General features: G+C 50.0%; 1 long non-coding RNA gene across 1 annotated transcript; it reads right to left on the bottom strand.

Moving 5' to 3' along the window:
- Positions 1-631: 631 nt before the first annotated feature.
- LOC117082155 lies at positions 632-16,970 on the bottom strand. The gene is made up of 2 exons (XR_004436494.1): positions 16,679-16,970; positions 632-830 (listed from the first exon to the last, which is right to left on the bottom strand). It is a non-coding gene; the product is annotated as an uncharacterized LOC117082155 (long non-coding RNA).
- Positions 16,971-19,980: the final 3,010 nt, after the last annotated feature.

Here is a 19,980-nt window from a genome sequence, read left to right as displayed (position 1 = left end):
TGCCTCAGTCTCCCAAAGTGCTGGGATTACAGGTGTGAGCCACTGCGCCTGGCCTGGCCTCCTGCCTTTTAATTTAACATGGTGCAGATGACAATGTTCACTAAAAGCTGTAATCCATCATGACTACTGACTCATGAATATATAACAACTACAAAAAGAACCCAAACAAATAAGAAAGAGGCTTGACCTACAGGGCTAAAGCCAAGGAGCACTGTAGGAGGAATGAGGAGGTTGTTGTCAGAGCCCTGTGGAATGGCCCACAGCCCCAGAGTCCACTCCGAGCTGCAGCCTCACAAGGCCATGATGTAGATGAGCACAACACAGAGCAAGGGCTGGTCCTAACTGAGTAGCTGTGACCATGGCCCTCCAGCTCAGAGTGGGAGCTCCCACACCTTCAGCTCAGTGTGAACGTGAGGTGTGCCAACCTTGATTTGAGCATACTTTCACTTGCCAGCCAGCATCCAAGAAAGGAAGTCTGGATTCTCAGGGCTCAGAGTTTCCAGGGAAATAATCTGTCTGCCTGTCTGTTTGCTAGTTTGCTTGTACTGTTTTGTTTCTGAAGGGATTTAGGGTGTGTTAGTCAGGATAGGCCCGGTTTGCTGCAATAACAATTCCAAATCTCAGTGGCTTCACATGACAAGGTTTATTTCTCACAGCTCATACTACAGGAGGTGAATGACGCCTCTGCCATCTGGATTCATCACTATGGCTCTTAAAGGCTTTTGCCCAGAAGTGACACACATTCCTTCTGCCAACATTTCATTAGTCATATAAGTCACATGGCCAAACCTTTCCTCAAGATGCCAGGAATGAAAAACCTTCCCATAGGCCTAGAAGGAAAAGAATCAGAAATATCAGTGAACTACAGGAAAGACCACCCTTGGCAGTGTGTCTGTGTTTATGTTATATACACATTGAAAAAATATATATTTATACACATTGAAGACAAAATGCCTCTTGCACTAAAAATAGAGCACCTTCTTGGTAGCACAGCTAAATTTCATTTAGCCTTTGAACCATTTACCTTGGTCCATCCTCACCTAATCAATCAGTCAGGAGGTGATGGCAGTGTACCAGAGAGCTGGGCCTCCTCAGTGACACCCAAATACACCAAAGCCCTTGCCCTTCTCCCCTTCCACACCTTTCCTCCAGGGTTTCCCCCACTCACCGCTGTGTCTATTGACTGACAAGACCTACACTTTTGGTCCTGAAATTTGACAGATAACTATTTTATTTTATTTTAATTATTTTTTAGAAATGGGATCTTGCTGTGTCACCCAGGCTGGAGTCCAGTGGCACAATCATAGTTCACTGGAGCCTCCAACTCCTGGGCCCAAGCTCTCCTCCCATCTCAACTTCCCAACAGGCCGGGACCACAAGTGGGTGCCACCACACCCAAGTAATTATTTTAAATTTTTTATAGAGACGAAGACTCGTTTTGTTTCCTGGGCTGGTTTTTTTGTTTTGTTTTGTTTTGTTTTGTTTGTTTTGTTTTTTTTGAGACGGAGTCTCACTCTGTCACCAGGCTGGAGTCAGTGGCATGATTTTGGCTCACTGCAATCTCCGCCTCCCGGGTTCAGGCAATTCTACCTCAGCCTCTTGAGTAGCTGGGACTACAGGTGCAAGCCATCATGCCCAGCTAATTTTTGTATTTTTAGTAGAGACGGGGTTCCCCCTTTATTGGCCAGGATGGTCTCGATCTCTTGACCTTGTGGTCCGCCCGCCTGGGCCTCCCAAAGTGCTGGGATTACAGGCATGAGCCACGGTGCCCGGCCCCTGTTGGGATTACAGGCGTGAGCCACCACACCGGTCTCAAATAATTATTTTAGAGTTTAGTTTTTACTGAATCTGGTGAGTTTGACTAATGTAAGACTTCCTTTTAGCCCTAGGCGAGTATAAAAGGCCAGGCGCTGTGGCTCAGGCCTGTAATCCTAGCACTTTGGGAGGCTGATGCAGGCGGATCCCCTGAGGTCAGGAGTTCGAGACCAGCCTGATCAACATGGAGAAACGCTGCTCTACTAAAACTACGAAATTAGCCGGGCATGGTGGTACATGCCTATAGTCTCAGCTACTCAGAAGGCTGAGGCAGGAGAATCAATCGCTTGAACCCGGGAGGCAGAAGTTGCTGTCAGCCGAAAGTGCGCCATTGCATTCCAGCGTAGGCAACAAAAGAGAAACTGTCTCAAAAAAAAAAAAAAAAAAAAATTAAAATTAGAAAAATAAAAACGAAAGGTAAAGCGAAGCCCTTGTGTCAGGAACAAGCACAGGACAAAACCACACAGAGCGGTGAAAGAGGGAGACTGGGAGGGCAGCCACAGCTGTGTGGGGTGGTCTGGAGAGGACATGGGGCAGCCACAGCTGGGGGCAGGGGCTGGGGAGGAGAGGAGGAATGTGCAAGCTCAGCTGTGCAAGTTGGGGTCAATGGCTACATCAGAACCAGACCCCACTGCTGGTAGCTTCACTGTCTCGCTCTCATGGGGCCTCCCAGCTATCCCAAGTCTCCAAGAAACAAGCTCAGAGACCTGCGCAGTCAGAGGTCCAGCGAGGAGCGCGGAAGTGAGCTCCAGGCCACGTGCAAGTGCAGTCCCGGTCCCACGCCATCAGCACAACCTGTGTGACAGTACAGGGTATCTGGGCAGAAGGAAAACTAGGGGAGCCTCATCCAGCGCTGGAGATGGACAAGCTTTGGGCTCCTCGACGGCGAGGCACCCGGGGAACGGGGAGTCACTTAGAACCTCAAAGCAGCCTCCCGCGGGAACAACCAAAGCAATTCCAAGCTCTAGCAGGGCACCGAGGGCGCGAAACCCGCCCCGCTCTCCGGCCGGCCGGCAGGGGGCGCGCGCTCCCCGAGCTCCCGCGCACCGCGGGGAAGGCGGCCCTGGCGCGGGGAAGCAGGGTGAGGCTTCCATTTCCAACCCTGCTCTTTTAAGTACGAAACATACCGTCTGGCGCATGTACAAACGTGTATTATTTTGACCCAGTGCACGTGCCGTAGGTGACTTGGCTTGGCTTGGCTTCCCGTGAAAGCGGCGGCTGTGGGGAGTTGATTGGGAAGTGAAGGGCGCTGGGCGACCCGGCGAGTGGAGCCAACACCAGCGCTCCTCCTGACCGAAGGGTGTCCCCGCGCGGTGGCTGTCCGGCCCCAAGGACAGGAGGGATGTGTGCACTGACTCCTGAGCCGTCCTCCAGCACTGCTCTGAAGGGAGAGTGTGTGCAGTGGCAGCTGTGCGAAGCCGGCCAGAGCCTGCCCAGACTGCCCTGTGCAGGATGGAGTAAAAGGTGAGCCCAGGGGGTCTGATAAAATGACCTCAGTAGCCACCTGTGGGAAGGGGCCCAGAGGAAAGCACACACAGTGACTACCAGGCGCCTTATCTCAGGGCTATTTGTGACGGGGGATGCGTGTTTGAGAGCCATTCTGTGAAGTGGAATTGCCTGGTCAGAGGGTGAAGGCACACGCGGTTTTGCTCCCCGTTGTCAAATCTCCTTATGTAGGCATTTTTCCATTGTACATTCTCTTCAGCAGTTTTATGTGAGTGCCTGCCCACAGCCTTGCTGGCAGTGGATGTTGCAAACTCTTGGGTTTTTGCTAATCCCTCAGGTGAGCAGAGATTTTTTTTTATTTTTATTTTTTTGAGGCGGAGTCTCCTCTCCCAGGCTGAAGTGCAGTGGCTCCATGTCGGCTCACTGCAACCTCTGCCTCCCGGGTTCAAGCGACTCTCCTGTCTCAGCCTCCTGAGAAGCTGGGATTACAGGCATGCGCCACACCTGGCCAATTTTTGTATTTTTAGTAGAGATGGGATTTCACAATGTTGGCCAGGCTGGTCTCGAACTCCTGACCTCAGGTGATCCACCCACCTCGGCCTCCCAAAGTACTGGGATTACAGGCATGAGCCATCGCCCCCGGCCTCTTTGTTTTTGAGACAGGATCTTGCTCTGTCGCCCAGGCAGGAGTGCGGTGGCTCAGTCTCGGCTCACTGTAACCTCCACCTCCTGGGTTCAAGTGATTCTCCTGCCTCAGCCTCCCGAGTAGTTGGGACTACAGGTGTCCATCACCATGCCTGGCTAATTTTTTGTATTTTTAGTAGAGACAGGGTTTCACTATGTTGGCCAGGATAGTCTCAATCTCTTGACCTCGTGATCCACCCGCCTCAGCCTCCCAAAGTGCTGGGATTACAGGCATGAGCCACAGTACATGGCCCTAATTTTTGTATTTTTAATAGAGATTTAGTAGAGATGGGGTTTCACCATGTTGGCCGGGATGGCTCTTAGTTTATTTTTAATTTTTATTTTGCATTTCTGTGATTAGGAGGAAGACTGAGCACCCTACCTTATACTCAAGACTTTTCATTACAGTTTTGTGGTGTTTTGTTTTTTTTAGACGGGGTTTCCCTCTTGTTGCCCAGGCTGGAGTACAATGGCGCGATCTCGGCTCACCACAACCTCCACCGCCCTGGTTCAAGGGATTCTCATGCCTCAGGCTCCCGAGTAGCTGGGATTGCAGGCATGTGCTACCACGCCCGGCTAATTTTATATTTTTAGTAGAGATGGGGTTTCTTGATGTTGGTCAGGCTAGTCTTGAACTCCTGACCTCAGGTGATCTGACTTCAGGTGATTCGCCCGCCTCAGCCTCCCAAAGTGAGCCACCACTCCCAACCTCATTGCAGTATTAATTGTATGAATGAAAGACAGGAAACACAAAACCACAGTGGGGTACCACCTCACACCCATCAGGATGGCTAGTGTTAAAACAACAGAAAATAACAAGTGTTGGCTGGGCGCAGTGGCTCATGTCTGTAATCTCAGCACTTTGGATGGCCAAGACGGGTGGATCACCTGAGGTCAGGAGTTCAAGACCAGCCTGGCTAACATGGTGAAACCCCCACCATCTCTACTAAGAAAATACAGAAATTAGCTGGACGTGGTGGCAGGCACCTGTAATCTCTGCTACTCAGGAGGCTGAGGCAGGAGAATCACTTAAACCGGGAGATGGAGGTTGCAGTGAGCTAAGATCGTGCCATTCCACTCCAGCCTGGGTGACAAGAGTGAAACTCCGTCTCAAAAAAAGAAATTAAAAAAAAGGAAAATAAGTGTTGTAAGGATGTGGAGAAGTTGGAACCCTTGTGCACTGTTGGTGGGAATGGAAAAAGATACAGCTGCTGTGGAAAATGGTATGGAGGTTCCTCAAAATATTTAACATAGAATTATACGATCTGGTAATCCCGCTTCTGTGTATATACCCAAAAGAACTCAAAGCAGTTCTTTTTTTTTTTTTTTTTTTTTTGAGACAGTGTCTCACTCTGTCACCTAGACTGGAGTGCAATGGTGCAATCATGGCTCACTGCAGCCTGGAACTCCTGGGCTCAAGCCATCCTCCTGCCTCAGCTTCCCCAGTAGCTAGGACTATAGGCATATACCACTGTGTCTGGCTATTTTATTTATTTATTTAGAGACGGAATCTTGCTCTATTGCCCAGGCTGGAGTTCAGTGATGCAATCTCGGCTCACTGCAACCTCTGACTCCTGGGTTCCGGGCATTTACCTGCCTCAACCTCCCAAGTAGCTGGAACTACAGGCACACGACACCATGCCCGCTCAGCTAATTTTTTGTGTTTTTAGTAAAGACAGAGTTTCACCGTGTTAGCCAGGATGGTCTTGGTCTCCTGACCTTGTGATCTGCCCTCCTTGGTCTCCCAAAGTGCTGGGCTTACAGGCGTGAGCCACCGCGCCCAGCCATTTTTTTTTTCTTTTTGAGAAGTCGTCTCACTCTGTAGCCCAGGCTGGAGTGCAGTGGTGCAATCTCGGCTCACTGCAGCCTCCGCTTTCCTGGGTTCAAGTGATTCTTCTGCCTCAGCCTCCTGAGTAGCTGGGATTACAGGTGCACGCCACTGCACATGGCTGGTTTTTTACATTTTTAGTGGAATCGGGGTTTCACAATGTTGGCCAGGCTGGTCTTGAACTCCCAACCTCAGTAATCTGCCCACATCAGCCTCCCAAAGTGCTAGGATTACAGGTGTGAACCACCGCGCCCATGCGTCTGGCTAATTTTTTTTTTTAGACGGGGTTTCCCTCTTGTTGCCCAGGCTGGAGTACAATGGCGCGATCTCGGCTCACCACAACCTCCACCGCCCTGGTTCAAGGGATTCTCATGCCTCAGGCTCCCGAGTAGCTGGGATTGCAGGCATGTGCTACCACGCCCGGCTAATTTTATATTTTTAGTAGAGATGGGGTTTCTTGATGTTGGTCAGGCTAGTCTTGAACTCCTGACCTCAGGTGATCTGACTTCAGGTGATTCGCCCGCCTCAGCCTCCCAAAGTGAGCCACCACTCCCAACCTCATTGCAGTATTAATTGTATGAATGAAAGACAGGAAACACAAAACCACAGTGGGGTACCACCTCACACCCATCAGGATGGCTAGTGTTAAAACAACAGAAAATAACAAGTGTTGGCTGGGCGCAGTGGCTCATGTCTGTAATCTCAGCACTTTGGATGGCCAAGACGGGTGGATCACCTGAGGTCAGGAGTTCAAGACCAGCCTGGCTAACATGGTGAAACCCCCACCATCTCTACTAAGAAAATACAGAAATTAGCTGGACGTGGTGGCAGGCACCTGTAATCTCTGCTACTCAGGAGGCTGAGGCAGGAGAATCACTTAAACCCGGGAGATGGAGGTTGCAGTGAGCTAAGATCGTGCCATTCCACTCCAGCCTGGGTGACAAGAGTGAAACTCCGTCTCAAAAAAAGAAATTAAAAAAAAAGGAAAATAAGTGTTGTAAGGATGTGGAGAAGTTGGAACCCTTGTGCACTGTTGGTGGGAATGGAAAAAGATACAGCTGCTGTGGAAAATGGTATGGAGGTTCCTCAAAATATTTAACATAGAATTATACGATCTGGTAATCCCGCTTCTGTGTATATACCCAAAAGAACTCAAAGCAGTTCTTTTTTTTTTTTTTTTTTTTTTTGAGACAGTGTCTCACTCTGTCACCTAGACTGGAGTGCAATGGTGCAATCATGGCTCACTGCAGCCTGGAACTCCTGGGCTCAAGCCATCCTCCTGCCTCAGCTTCCCCAGTAGCTAGGACTATAGGCATATACCACTGTGTCTGGCTATTTTATTTATTTATTTAGAGACGGAATCTTGCTCTATTGCCCAGGCTGGAGTTCAGTGATGCAATCTCGGCTCACTGCAACCTCTGACTCCTGGGTTCCGGGCATTTACCTGCCTCAACCTCCCAAGTAGCTGGAACTACAGGCACACGACACCATGCCCGCTCAGCTAATTTTTTGTGTTTTTAGTAAAGACAGAGTTTCACCGTGTTAGCCAGGATGGTCTTGGTCTCCTGACCTTGTGATCTGCCCTCCTTGGTCTCCCAAAGTGCTGGGCTTACAGGCGTGAGCCACCGCGCCCAGCCATTTTTTTTTTCTTTTTGAGAAGTCGTCTCACTCTGTAGCCCAGGCTGGAGTGCAGTGGTGCAATCTCGGCTCACTGCAGCCTCCGCTTTCCTGGGTTCAAGTGATTCTTCTGCCTCAGCCTCCTGAGTAGCTGGGATTACAGGTGCACGCCACTGCACATGGCTGGTTTTTTACATTTTTAGTGGAATCGGGGTTTCACAATGTTGGCCAGGCTGGTCTTGAACTCCCAACCTCAGTAATCTGCCCACATCAGCCTCCCAAAGTGCTAGGATTACAGGTGTGAACCACCGCGCCCATGCGTCTGGCTAATTTTTATTTTTTTAGAGAGGGTCTCAATTTGTTGCCCAGGCTGGTCTCAAACTCCTGGGCTCAAATGATTCTGCTGCCTCAGGCTCTCAAAGTGCTGCGATTATAGACATGAGACAGCTTTATTTATAATAGCCAAACCTGGGAACAACATAAATAATTTCCAGCAACAAGTGAATGGATAAACAAATTGTAGTATTTATTTATTTGAGACAGAGGCTTCCTCTGTTGCTCAAGCTGGAGTGCAGTGGCACGATCTCGGCTCACTGCAACCTCCGCCTCCTGGGTTCAAGCAACTCGTGCCCCAGCCTCCCAAGTAACGCGTGCCATCACACCTGACTTATTTTTGTATTTTTACTAGAGATGGGTTTTCACCAACTTGCCCAGGCTGGTCTCGAACTCCTGGCCTCACATGATCCACCGGGCTTGGCCTCCCAAAGTGCTGGGATTACAGGCGTGAACCATTGTGCCCAGCCTTTTGTTGTTGTTGTTTGTTTTTTGAGACAGGATCTCGCTCTGTCACCCAGGTTGGAGTGTACTGGCAGGATCACAGCTCATTGCAGCCTTGACCTTCTGGACTCAAGTGATCCTCCCACCTCAAGCTCCCGAGTAGCTGGGAGTACAGTCATATGCCACCCTGCCTGGCTGATTTTTTGTTAGTAGAATCAGGGTCTTATGTTGCCCTGGCTGGTCTCAAACTCCTGACCTCAAGTGATTCAGCCGCCTTGGCCGCCCACAGTGCTGGGATTACAGGCATGAGCCACCACACCTGGCCTCAAATGATTTTTCTGTATCTGTTGAGATCGTATGACTTTTCTCATTTTTATTTTCTTTCCTTTGTTTTTTTTTGTTTGTTTGTTTTGAGACAGGGTCTTGATTTGTTTCCCAGGCTGAAGTGCAGTGGTTAAATCACAGCTCACTGCAGCCTCAACCTCCTGTGCCCAACTGATTCTTCCACATCAGCCTCCCAGGTAGATGGGGCTACAGGCACATGCCACCATGCCAGGCTAATTTTTTGTATTTTTTTGTAGAGATGGGGTTTTGCCATGTTGCCCAGGCTGGTCTCAAACTCCTGGACCCAAGTGATCTGCCCACCTCAGCCTCTCAAAATGCTGGAATTACAGGTGTGAGCCTCTGTACCCAGCCTGCTTTTTCTCTTTTAATCTGTTTATGTTATATTTATATTTATAGATTTTTTCCCTAACATTAGTCACCTTTGTATTCCTAGGATAAACTCAGCTTGCTCATGACAAATTGCAACTTCAATACATTGTTGAATTTGGTTTGCTAATAATTTGTAGAGTTTTCTGCATTTGGCTTTCTGGTTGCTGACTTCGAATTAAATTGCTTCTATCTTTCTGAGGGAACTGAGGGTGATTTTCTTTCTTTTTTTTTTTTTTTTTTCTGAGACAGAGTCTTGCTCTGTCACCCAGACTGGAGTGCAATGGCACAATCTCAGCTCACTGCAACCTCTGCCTCCCAGGTTCAAGTGATTCTCCTGCCTCAGCCTCCTGAGCAGCTGGGACTACAGGCACGGACCACCGTGCCCAGTTAATTTTTGTATTTTTAGTAGAGATGGGGTTTCACCATGTTGGTCAGGCTAGTCTTGAACTCCTGACCTCAGGTGATCTGCCTGCCTCAGCCTCCCAAAGTGCTTGGATTATAGGCATGAGCCACCACACCCAGCCAATGAAAAAAAATTTTTTTTTTTTTTGAGATGGAGTTTCGCTCTTGTTGCCCAGGCTGGAGTACAATGGCACGATCTCGGCTCACCACAACCTCCACCTCCGGGTTTAAGTGATTCTCCTACCTCAGCCTCCCAAGTAGCTGGGATTACAGGTATGCGCCACCATGCCTGGCTAATTTTGTAGTTTTAGTAGAGACAGCGTTTCTCTATGTTGGTCAGGCTGGTCTCAAACTCCCGACTTCAGGTGATCTGCCTGCCTCGGCCTCCCAAGGTTTTGGGATTACAGGCATGAGCCACTGCCCCCGGCCTGAAAAAAATGTTATTATGGAAAATACCCAACCATAAACAAAATTAGTGAGAACAGTATTATAAACCCTCATGTACTCATCACCCAGTTCCTTTTTGGTTTTTTTTGAGATGGAGTCTCCCTCTGTTGCCAGAGTGTAGTGGTGCTATCTTGGCTCACTGCAACCTCCACCTCCCGGATTCAAGTGATTCTCCTGCCTCAACCTCCCGAGTACCTGGGACTACAGGCACCTGCCACCATGCCCAGCTAATTTTTTTGTATTTTTAGTAGAGATGGGGCTTCATTCACCATGTTGGCCAGGATGGTCTCCATCTCCTGACCTTGTGATCCGCCCACCTCAGCCTCCCAAAGTGCTGGAATTACAGGCACTCATCATCCAGTTTCTAGAATAATTGATTACCAAACTTTTTTCATATATAGGCCCACCCACTTTCTCTACTGACATCCTAGACTACTTGGAAACAAATGGTAGACGTCATATCCCTTTATCTGTAAATACTCTAGTAATATCTCCAAAAGATAAGAATTTTTAAAATCCCATAATCCTGATCTGTACATGTCACGCATGCATCTAACAATACTGCAATAGAATCTAAGAATACTGCAATAGAAAATATTTGGTCTGGCCAGGTACGGTGGCTCATGCCTGTAATCCCAGCACTTTTGGAGGCTGAGGCGAGCTGATCATGAGATCAGGAGTTGGAGACCAGCCTGGCCAATATGGTGAAACCCTATCTCTACTAAAAAATACAAAAATTAGCCGGGCGTGGTGGCGGTGCCTGTAGTCCTGGCTACTTGGGAGGCTGAGGCAGGAGAATAGCTTGAGCCCAGGAGGCAGAAGTTGCAGTGAACCGAGATTGCGCCACTGCACCCAAGCCTGGGTGACAGAACGAGAGTCTGTCTCAAAAAAAAAAAAAAGAAAATATTTGGTCCATTTTCACTCTTCTCCAGTTGTCTTATGTGTTGCCGTTGTTGGTGGTATATGTTGTTCTGTTTTGTTAGGTTTGTTTGAATCAAGAGGCAAATGAAGACCTCGCATTGTGACTGGTTGATCTCTCTGTCTCCCCGCCAGGTCTGCTTGAGGTTTGCGAGTCCCAGCTCCCACTGCCCCTGCCACCTGCCTTTCCCTTCTCAGCACATACACAGGACTGGGAGAAAACGAACTAAGCGTTTGATATTACAGTATTGTTAGGTTTTTATATGTGCGGTATCTTAGGAGGGAACAGAAAGCAGCAGACACACCACTGACCATGGTTCCCAGTGTGGCAGGGGCCAAAGCCCTTGCTCTGTGGCTCCAGGGGCAGCCTGTGGAGGCCCAGCCTGGGCCACTCATGCTCCCCGGCCCCACTCGCCGCCAATCCCGTCTCAGCATAGGCTTCCTTCTTTCCACCGTTCCTGGAGACCCAGCAGGCTGTCATGGGCCTTTGGTCCCTGCACAGTCCACTCTGGTGGCCACCAGGCTTCTGTGGCCATTATTTCCCATGTGCATATGGGAGAGAACTCGGCCAGGCTTCTAAGTTATCTAGACCTTCTTTTCTTTTTCTTTCTTTTTTTTTTTTTTAAGACACAGTCTCACTCTGTCACACAGGCTGGAGTGCAGGTGGTACGATCTTGGCTCACTGCAACCTCTGCCTCCTGGGTTTAAGTGATTCTCTGCCTCAGCCTTCCAAGAAGCTGGGATTACAGGTGCACACCAACATGCCCAGCTAATTTTTTTTTTTTTTTTTTTTGAGACGGAGTCTCGCTGTCACCCAGGCTGGAGTGCAGTGGTGCGATCTCGGCTCACTCCAACCTCCGCCTCCCGGGTTCACGCCATTCTCCTGCCTCAGCCTCCCGAGTAGCTGGGATTACAGGCATGAGCCACCACGCCCAGCCTAATTTTTGTATTTTTAATAAAGACGGGCTTTCACCATGTTGGCCAGGCTGGTCTCAAACTCCTGACCTCAAGTGATCCGCCCACCTCAACCTCCCAAAGTGTTCAGGTTACAGGCGTGAGCCACCGTGCCTGGCCTGGAGTCTCTTTTTGACATGTGTGAGCATAGGCAGCAAGCAAGGCCATGCAGAGAAGGGGTGCTTCCAGACCAGGCCAGGGGCATCATTAAGGGTGGGAATGTCTCAGGAGTGTCATAGGAGAGTTGAGACCAACACGCAAGTGTCGGAATTGATGGTTGAGGCAGGAGCAAGGTTTTTTGGGGTTTTTAAGATGGGGTCTTGCTTGTAGCCCATAGCAATCATAGCTTACTGCAGCCTTGAACTGCTGGGCTCAAGTGGTCCTCCCAACTCAGCCTTCGGAGTGACTAGGACTACAAGGACTACAGGTGGGCCCCACTGCGCTGGGCTAGGGTTAATTATTACCATAGGTTTTAAAATATGCTTTGTACTGGGTTTGCATAGGCCATTTCCCCTCTGTCTGCAGGGTACTGATGTCCCCATCTCTCTGTATAGCTGCAAACGGGACCAGGGAGGCATTACTGTGGCAACAGCCGTGGCAGGGTCAAGGAGTTCCTTGTGTGACTTTCATACTTCTGACAGGCTGAGATCCAGGCCCCAGACCTGTGGTGATGCTGCCCATCTAGCCACCACCTGGGCTGAGGAGCAGACATGAGGCCCCCAGGCCAGAGCAGAGACCTGCCAGAGCAACCTCCATTGTCAGCCCTGATGTGGGGCCACCTTCTCATGTCCCTTATCCTCCTGCCCAGCGAAGCAGTGGCTGCTCCAGCTGGAACTCCAGGAGACAGGGCTACACTATGCCTTGAACCAGAGCCTGGGTGATGGAAGGGCCCCAAAGTGGGACCAGCCTGACTGTCCCCATCCACCAGGCAGAGAGGAAAAGCATGGCACTCCCCTGCTGGGAAATACCCCTGCAGTCACAAGTCACAAGATGAACTGGGTAGATGTGTGGACACTGCTAGGTCTTTTTTTTTTTTTTTTTTTAATTAGAGATAGGGTCTCCCTTAGTTGCCCAGGCTGGAGTGCAGGGGCACAATCATGACTCACTGCAGCCTCAAACTCCTGGGCTCAAACCATCCTCCCATCTGAGGCTCCCAAGTAGCTGGGACCACAGCTATGTGCCACCATGTCTGGCAGGAGCAAGATTAAAGTGCACAGTGGGAAGCCATTCAGAGCTGAGCAAGACGCAGGCAGGAAAAATAGACAAGTGGGGACTGTGGGCCGGGCGCGGTGGCTCACGCCTGTAATCCCAGCACTTTGGGAGGCCAAGGCGGGCGGATCACAAGGTCAGGAGATCGAGACCATCCTGGCTAACACAGTGAAACACTGTCTCTACTAAAAAAATACAAAAAATTAGCCGGGCATGGTGGCGGGTGCCTATAGTCCCAGCTACTTGGGAGGCTGAGGCAGGAGAATGGCGTGAACCCGGGAGGCGGAGCTTGCAGTGAGCCGAGATTGTGCCACTGTACTCCAGCCTAGGCCACAGAGGGAGACTCCATCTCAAAAAAAAAAAGAGAAGTGGGGACTGTGGTTGTGAACACTGTGATCCTGGCCAGACACGGGGCAGGCAGGTGGTTTTCTGGAGAACACCCTGCTAGCTGTAATCAGACACCCTGGGACCCCTGTGGAGGAGGGCACAGCCCCATCCTGGCCAACACAAGGCCAATGCGTGGGTCCTCCATGGGACCTGTGGCTGTGGCACAGTCGCATATGTTTTTCATCCTTTTTACCCTGCCCATGCTCTCTCAAGCACCTTTTATAGTTACTTTTTACTTTTTTGAGACAGGGTCCTGCTCTTTTGCCCAGGCTGGAGTGCAGTGGTGTGATCATAGCTCACTGCAGCCTCAACCTCCCAGGTTCAAGCCTCAGCCTCCAGAGTAGCTGGGACCACAGGTGCATGCCACTATATCTGGCTAATTAAAAAAAAATTTTTTTTTAAAGATGGAGTCTGGCCATGTTGCTCAGGCTGTTTTTCTTTGTTGTTGTTGTTTTTTTTTTTTTTTTTTGAGGTAGAGTCTCACACTGTCACCCAGGCTGGAGTGCAGTGGCACAGTCTTGGCTTACTGCAACCTCCACCTCCCAGGTTCAAGCGATTCTCCTACCTCAGCCTCCCAAGTAGCTGGGACTACAGCTGGATGCCACAACACCTGGCTAACTTTTGTATTTTTAGTAGAGACGGGGTTTCATCATGTTGGCCAGGCTGGTCTTGAACTCCTGACCTCAGGTGATCTGCCCGCCTCAGCCTCCCAAAGTGCTGGGATTACACGCGTGAGCCACTGCACCCAGCCTCAAGGACTTCTGTCCTGGGCTTTGCAAGGTCAGTTTTTCCTCTTAAGAGTTGTACTTCTTGTGCTTTTCTGGCTAATATTCCATTCTGGACAACCATCCCTGTACAATTGCCACTGACAATTTTTTTTTTTTGGAGACCGAGTCTCATTCTGTTGCCCAGGCTGGGGTGCAGTGGTGTGATCTCGTCTTACTGCAACCTCCGCCTCCCGGGTTCAAGCGATTCTCCTGCCTCAGCCTAAAAGAGTTGCTGGGACTACAGGTGTGTGCCACCACGCTCGGCTAGTTTTTTGTATTTTTAGTAGAGATGGGGCTTCACCAAGTTGCCCAGGCTGGTCTTGAACTCCTGACCTCAAGTGATCCGTCCGCCTCCGTCTCCCAAAGTGCTGGGATTACAGGCTTGAGCTGCCACCCCAGCCGCCACTGACAGTTTTTACTGCCATTTGTTATAGTCCCAGATGCCACCTGCCACCTGTATTAGGGGCTTCAGAGTGCTTAGCTGCAGGTTGAGGTCCTGGTCTCATCACTGGGCTCGCTGAGCCTGCTTCCGACGCACACATCACATTTACTTCCCCGCAGGCCATTCCTTAGCATCTCCTACTGCCTGGCCTCCTCCTTAGTCCATGTGGCTGGCACAGCTCTCACTCCACATTCTCAAATGGTTTTAAAATGTTTTTCTTTCAGCTGGACGCGGTGGCTGATGCCTGTAATCCCAGCACTTGGGGAGGCTGAGGCAGGTGGATCATGAGATCAGGAGATCGAGATCATCCTGGCCAACACAGTGAAATGCTACTAAAAGTACAAAAAATTAGCCAGGCATGGTGGCGGGCACCTGTAATCCCAGCTATTTGGGAGGCTGAGGCAGGAGAATCGCTTGAATCTGGGAGGCAGAGGTTGCAGTGAGCTGAGATCATACCATTGCACTCCAGCCTGGGCGACAGAGCGAGACTCTCTCAAAAACAAAACAAAACAAAACAAAACAAAACAAAACAAAACAAATGTCTTTTTCTCTGATTTTCTTTTTTTAGAGATGGGGGTCTCATTATACTGCCCAAGCTGGTCTTGAACTTCTTGCTTCAAGCAATCTTCCTGCCTTAACCTCCCAAAGGGTTGGGATTACAGGCGTGACCCACTGCACCTGGCCTAAAATATCTTTGTATAATTCAATCTGTAGGTCAAACCTGCCACTCTACTGTAGTGGTAGAAACTGAATTTCAGTTAATATAAAGGTTTTCCTGTCTTTCCCAAAGGGGTGTGGCACTGTCAGAGGAAGACTGTCAGATCTCTCCAGCATGACCCTCGTCCTTGTTTCCAAACTTTTCTGTCAGTCACCGTCTGCCTCCCTTTCTTTGGTTAGCTACCCATCAATGACCTGTTATTGTCATTGCCATAGACCCCTGAGCAGCACTCCCCCTCCCACAGTTGCCATTCCAGTCTTGCTGCACAGTATGATAAGAATGCCCTCTTGGCTTCTGAGGGTTAAATGTTGCCATCCAGAACGGTTAAATGCCATTCCAGAATTGTGTCATCCCCAAGACACTAAGAAGCCAAGTTCCATGGCAGCATCTCCTAGCCACAAAGCACAGCCAGCACCAGCTTTCTGACACCAGTGCCCCCTCACGTCCACATTCTGCATTGCCTTAGTGAAGGGCAGCTCCATGCAACACCTTCTGGTCTCATGTAATAAATCCATTCTAATATTCCCACTTCCCTGAGCCTTCATCTCTTTTTTTTTTTTTTTGAGACAGAGTCTGGCTCTGTTGCCCAGGCTGGAGTGCAGTGGCGCGATCTCGGCTTACTGCAACCTCCGCCTCCCGGGTTCAGGTCATTCTCCTGCCTCAGCCTCCCAGGTAGCTGGGACTACAGGCGCCTGTCACCACGCCCGGCTAATTTTTTGTATTCTTTAGTAGAGATGGTGTTTCACCGTGTTAGCCAGGATGGTCTCGATCTCCTGACCTCGTGATCTGCCCGCCTCGGCCTCCCAAAGTGCTGGGATTACAGGTGAGAGCCACTGCGCCCGGCCTAGCCTTCATCTCTACCTCATTAACAGTAGGCCACTATGGTGTCCAAGCTTCTGGGAGCCATCTGGCATGAAGACAAGCTCCAGGTGTCCTTTGACAGGACTTTAAATCCTGAGTCTTAGGGGATGCACCCTTGTCAATCAATGCCCTATCGGTCTTCTATTGCTCCCCCCGTCCCTGGCCTGGATCTGGTACCGCCTCTAGATCTGGTACCCTCACAACCGCTCCCACAAGTGTTCTCTCAGGTCCTGCACCTTTTTTTTTTTTTTGAGACGGAGTCTCGCTCTGCCGCCCAGGCTGGAGTGCAGTGGCCGGATCTCAGCTCACTGCAAGCTCCGCCTCCCGGGTTCACGCCATTCTCCTGCCTCAGCCTCCCGAGTAGCTGGGACTACAGGCGCCCGCCACGTCGCCCGGCTAGTTTTTTTTTTTGTATTTTTAGTAGAGACGGGGTTTCACCATGTTAGCCAGGATGGTCTCGATCTTCTGACCTCGTGATCCGCCCGTCTCGGCCTCCCAAAGTGCTGGGATTACAGGCTTGAGCCACCGCGCCCGGCCGTCCTGCACCTTTTTGGGCAACTGAGTGATTTCCTCCTAGGGTAGGAAATATTTCACTGCTTGGGATATGCTGAGATGTGATCCTGCTTATTGGTCTGGAGGCAGACAGGAGGTGGATCTTGAGGAGGATTAGTGTTATCTTACAGGGCACTCACCTATAACGGGGAAATCTCGGCACTGTCTCCAGGGTGGCTGAAGCTGTCCTCCTCTATCAATGGGAAGAAGGCAGCTTCTGCTGGCCAGGATACTTCAGGGGACTCTGGGGACTCAAGGTTCTTTGGTACATCCACTCAAACATCCCATGTCAGGCTTCAGGGTCCATTTCTTCCCTTTAAAAGCCCCCAAAGGGTCGAGTACTGTGGCTCACGCCCGTAATCCCAGAAGTTTGAGAGGCCATGGCAGGAGGATCAATTGAGGCCAGGAGTTCGAAACCAGCCTGAGGAACACAGCAAGATCCCCCGTCTCTACAAAAATAAAAACAATAAAAGCCCCCACTTTAGTACAGGAAAACTGCTGAGGATGTACAAGTGTCTTTTGCAGCTCTGCCGCCCTTGTGATGAAATCTTGGTTCTCATTTTCAGCATGCTCTGCCTACTGGCCACGGAAGCCACGTTTTCTTTACACGTTGTCTTGGGAGAGTTCCTGGCTTTCACAGCATCCTCTGAGTAGATAGCAGGCTGAACTGCATCTTTCATTCTCTTGCTTCAAAGCTTCTAAGGTGATTTAGAAAAGCTAGCCACCTCCATAATCCTTGCAACAGCAGCTGCTTCCACGTCTTTCAAGTGCCAAAGCTACTGCATAAACCAAGCTTTCTCTTCAACTCCTATCTATCAAGCACAGGTAAGAGCCTTATGCTTCGGGACACAGGGAGGTTATCACCAACTCTGTGTGTGTGTGTGTGTGTGTGTGTGTCTCTTTGTTGCCTTCTGAATGGTAAGTGACCCACTTTTAGATTCCTATCCCTAGGTCTGTCTTCTAGTGCTACCTCCAGTACTCACTGCCTTAGCTTGAATCCTCACAAAAACAGAGCTTGAACCTGGAACTTAGGCGTAGTTAACTTGGTACATTCCAGGAAACTGTAATCCATGTAATTCCATGCCTATAATCCCAGCACTTTGGGGGCCAAGGTGGGCAAATCAGTTGAGGTCAGGAGTTTGAGACCAGCCTGGACAACATGGTGAGAGAGGTTGGGAAGAGTGACCCAGGGTACAGAACCATGAGCCCCAGCTGCAGCTTCAGTCAGAGCAGGGCTGACCAGATATGACCAGAAGCCCCAACAGCATCCTGGACACCTCTCCTGCTCCTAAGGGAGCAGAAATCTGTGACAACGGCTAAGTAGTGTCTGCTCCTCTGGATTCAGGTGCCTATCTCTTGTGGAGCTTTGTTCATTCTAGAAGGATTTGGGGAGGTCCGAGCATCGTGCCTCGTGCCTGTAATCCCAGCACTTTGGGGGCCAAGGTGGGCAGATCAGTTGAGGTCAGGAGTTTGAGACCAGCCTGGTCAAAATGGCAAAACCCCATCTCTGCTAAAAACACAAAAGTTAGCCAGCCGTGGTCATGCAGACCTGTAATCCCAGCTACTTGGGAGGCTGAGGTAGGAGAATTGCTTGAACTCGAGAGGCAGAGGTTGCAGTGAGCTGAGATCGCGCCACCGCACTCCAGCTTGGGCGACAGAGTGAGACTACGACTCAACAAAAAAAAATAGGCTGGGCGCAGTGGCTCACGCCTATAATCCCAGCACTTTGGGAGGCCGAGACGGACGGATTACAAGGTCAGAAGTTCGAGACCATCCTGACCAATATGGTGAAACCCCGTCTCTACTAAAAATACAAAAATTAGCCCAGCGTGGTAGTGTGTGCCTGTAGTCCCAGCTACTCAGGAGACTGAGGCAAAAGAATAGCTTGAACCTGGGAGGCAAAGGTTGCAGTGAGCTGAAATCGCAGCACTACACTCCAGGCTGGACGACAAAGCAAGACTCCATCTCAAAATAAATAAATAAATAAAAATAGAACTATTTGGAGAGGGCCAAATAAGTGGGGAGCACTTCACACTGAGATACAGGAAGGAACAGAAAACAAACCCCATAGAGCTTAGGTTTTAGTTGGGGGAGACTAAGAATAAATAATATATGTAGTAGGTCAAGTATTAATAGGTGCTAGAAAACCAGAAATGGGGGCCAGGAGCCGTGGCTCACGCCTGTAATCCCAGTACTCTGGGAGGTCAAGGTGGGTGGATCACCTGAGATAAGGGGTTCAAGATCAGCCTGGCCTACATGGTGAAACTCCATCTCTACCTAAAATACAAAAATCAGCTGGGCATGGTGGCAGGCACCTGTAATCACAGCTACTCGGGAGGCTGTGGCAGGAGAATTGCTGCAACCCAGAAGGCAGAGGTTGCAGTGGGCTGAGATCATGCCACTGCATTCCAGCCTGGGCGACAGAGTGAGACTGCGTCTCAAAAAAAAAAAAAAAAAAAAGGGCTGGACGCAGTGGCTCACGCCTGTAATCCCAACACTTTGGGAGGCTGAGGTGGGCGGATCATGAGATCAGGAGATGGAGACCATCCTGGCTAACACGGCGAAACCCGTCTCTACTAAAAATACAAAAAAAAATTAGCCGGGCATGGTGGCAGGTGCCTGTAGTCCCAGCTACTCAGGAGGCTGAGGCAGGAGAATGGCGTGAACCTGTAGGTGGGGCTTGCAGTGAGCCGAGATTGCACCACTGCACTCCAGCCTGGGCGACAGAGTTAGACTCCATCTCAAAAAAAAAAAAAAGAAAAAGAAAACATGAAGTGGAAGGGAGGATACATTGTGCAGATACCTCAAAGAAATGAGAGTGAATGAAACTGGCCAGCCAATGGGAAGGCACACCTGTGAGGGAAATCAGAAGAGCATGGTGCCCTAGAAAGCAAGTGAAGCCAGGGTTTCAAGGAGGGGTCAACTCCTGAGATGCTGCTGATGCACTGCGATGAGGATAGAAAACCAGGCAGAAGCCTTAACCACATGGAGGGAACAGCATCCTTGACAAGGGCAGGCTGGGGAGAGAGGGATGTGAGAAATCTGAAGTTCAAGGTAGACCAGGTGCAGTGGCTCATGCCTGTAATCCCAGTACTTTAGAAGGCCAAGGTGAGAGGATCACTTGAGCCCAGGAGTTTGAGACCAGCCGGGGCAACATAACGTAGTGAGACCCCCCATCTCTTCTTCTTCTTCTTTTTTTTTTTTTTTGAGACAGAGTCTCACTCTGTCCACCAGGCTGGAGTGCAGTGGCGCGATCTCGGCTCACTGCAAGCTCCGCCTCCTGGGTTCACGCCATTCTCCTGCCTCAGCCTCCCTTCTTCTTTTTTATAGATGGAGTCTTGCTCTGTTGCCTAGGCTGGAGTGCAGTGGTGCGATCTCGGCTCACTGCAAACTCTGCCTCCCGGGATCAAGCAACTCTCCTGCCTTAAACTCCTGAGTAGCT

This window comes from Trachypithecus francoisi, unplaced genomic scaffold (assembly GCF_009764315.1).
Source record: "Trachypithecus francoisi isolate TF-2019V2 unplaced genomic scaffold, Tfra_2.0 Lachesis_group9, whole genome shotgun sequence".
NCBI lineage: Eukaryota > Metazoa > Chordata > Mammalia > Primates > Cercopithecidae > Trachypithecus > Trachypithecus francoisi.
Note: the sequence above shows the minus strand (reverse complement) of the source record. Positions and strands in the feature narration are given on the sequence as shown.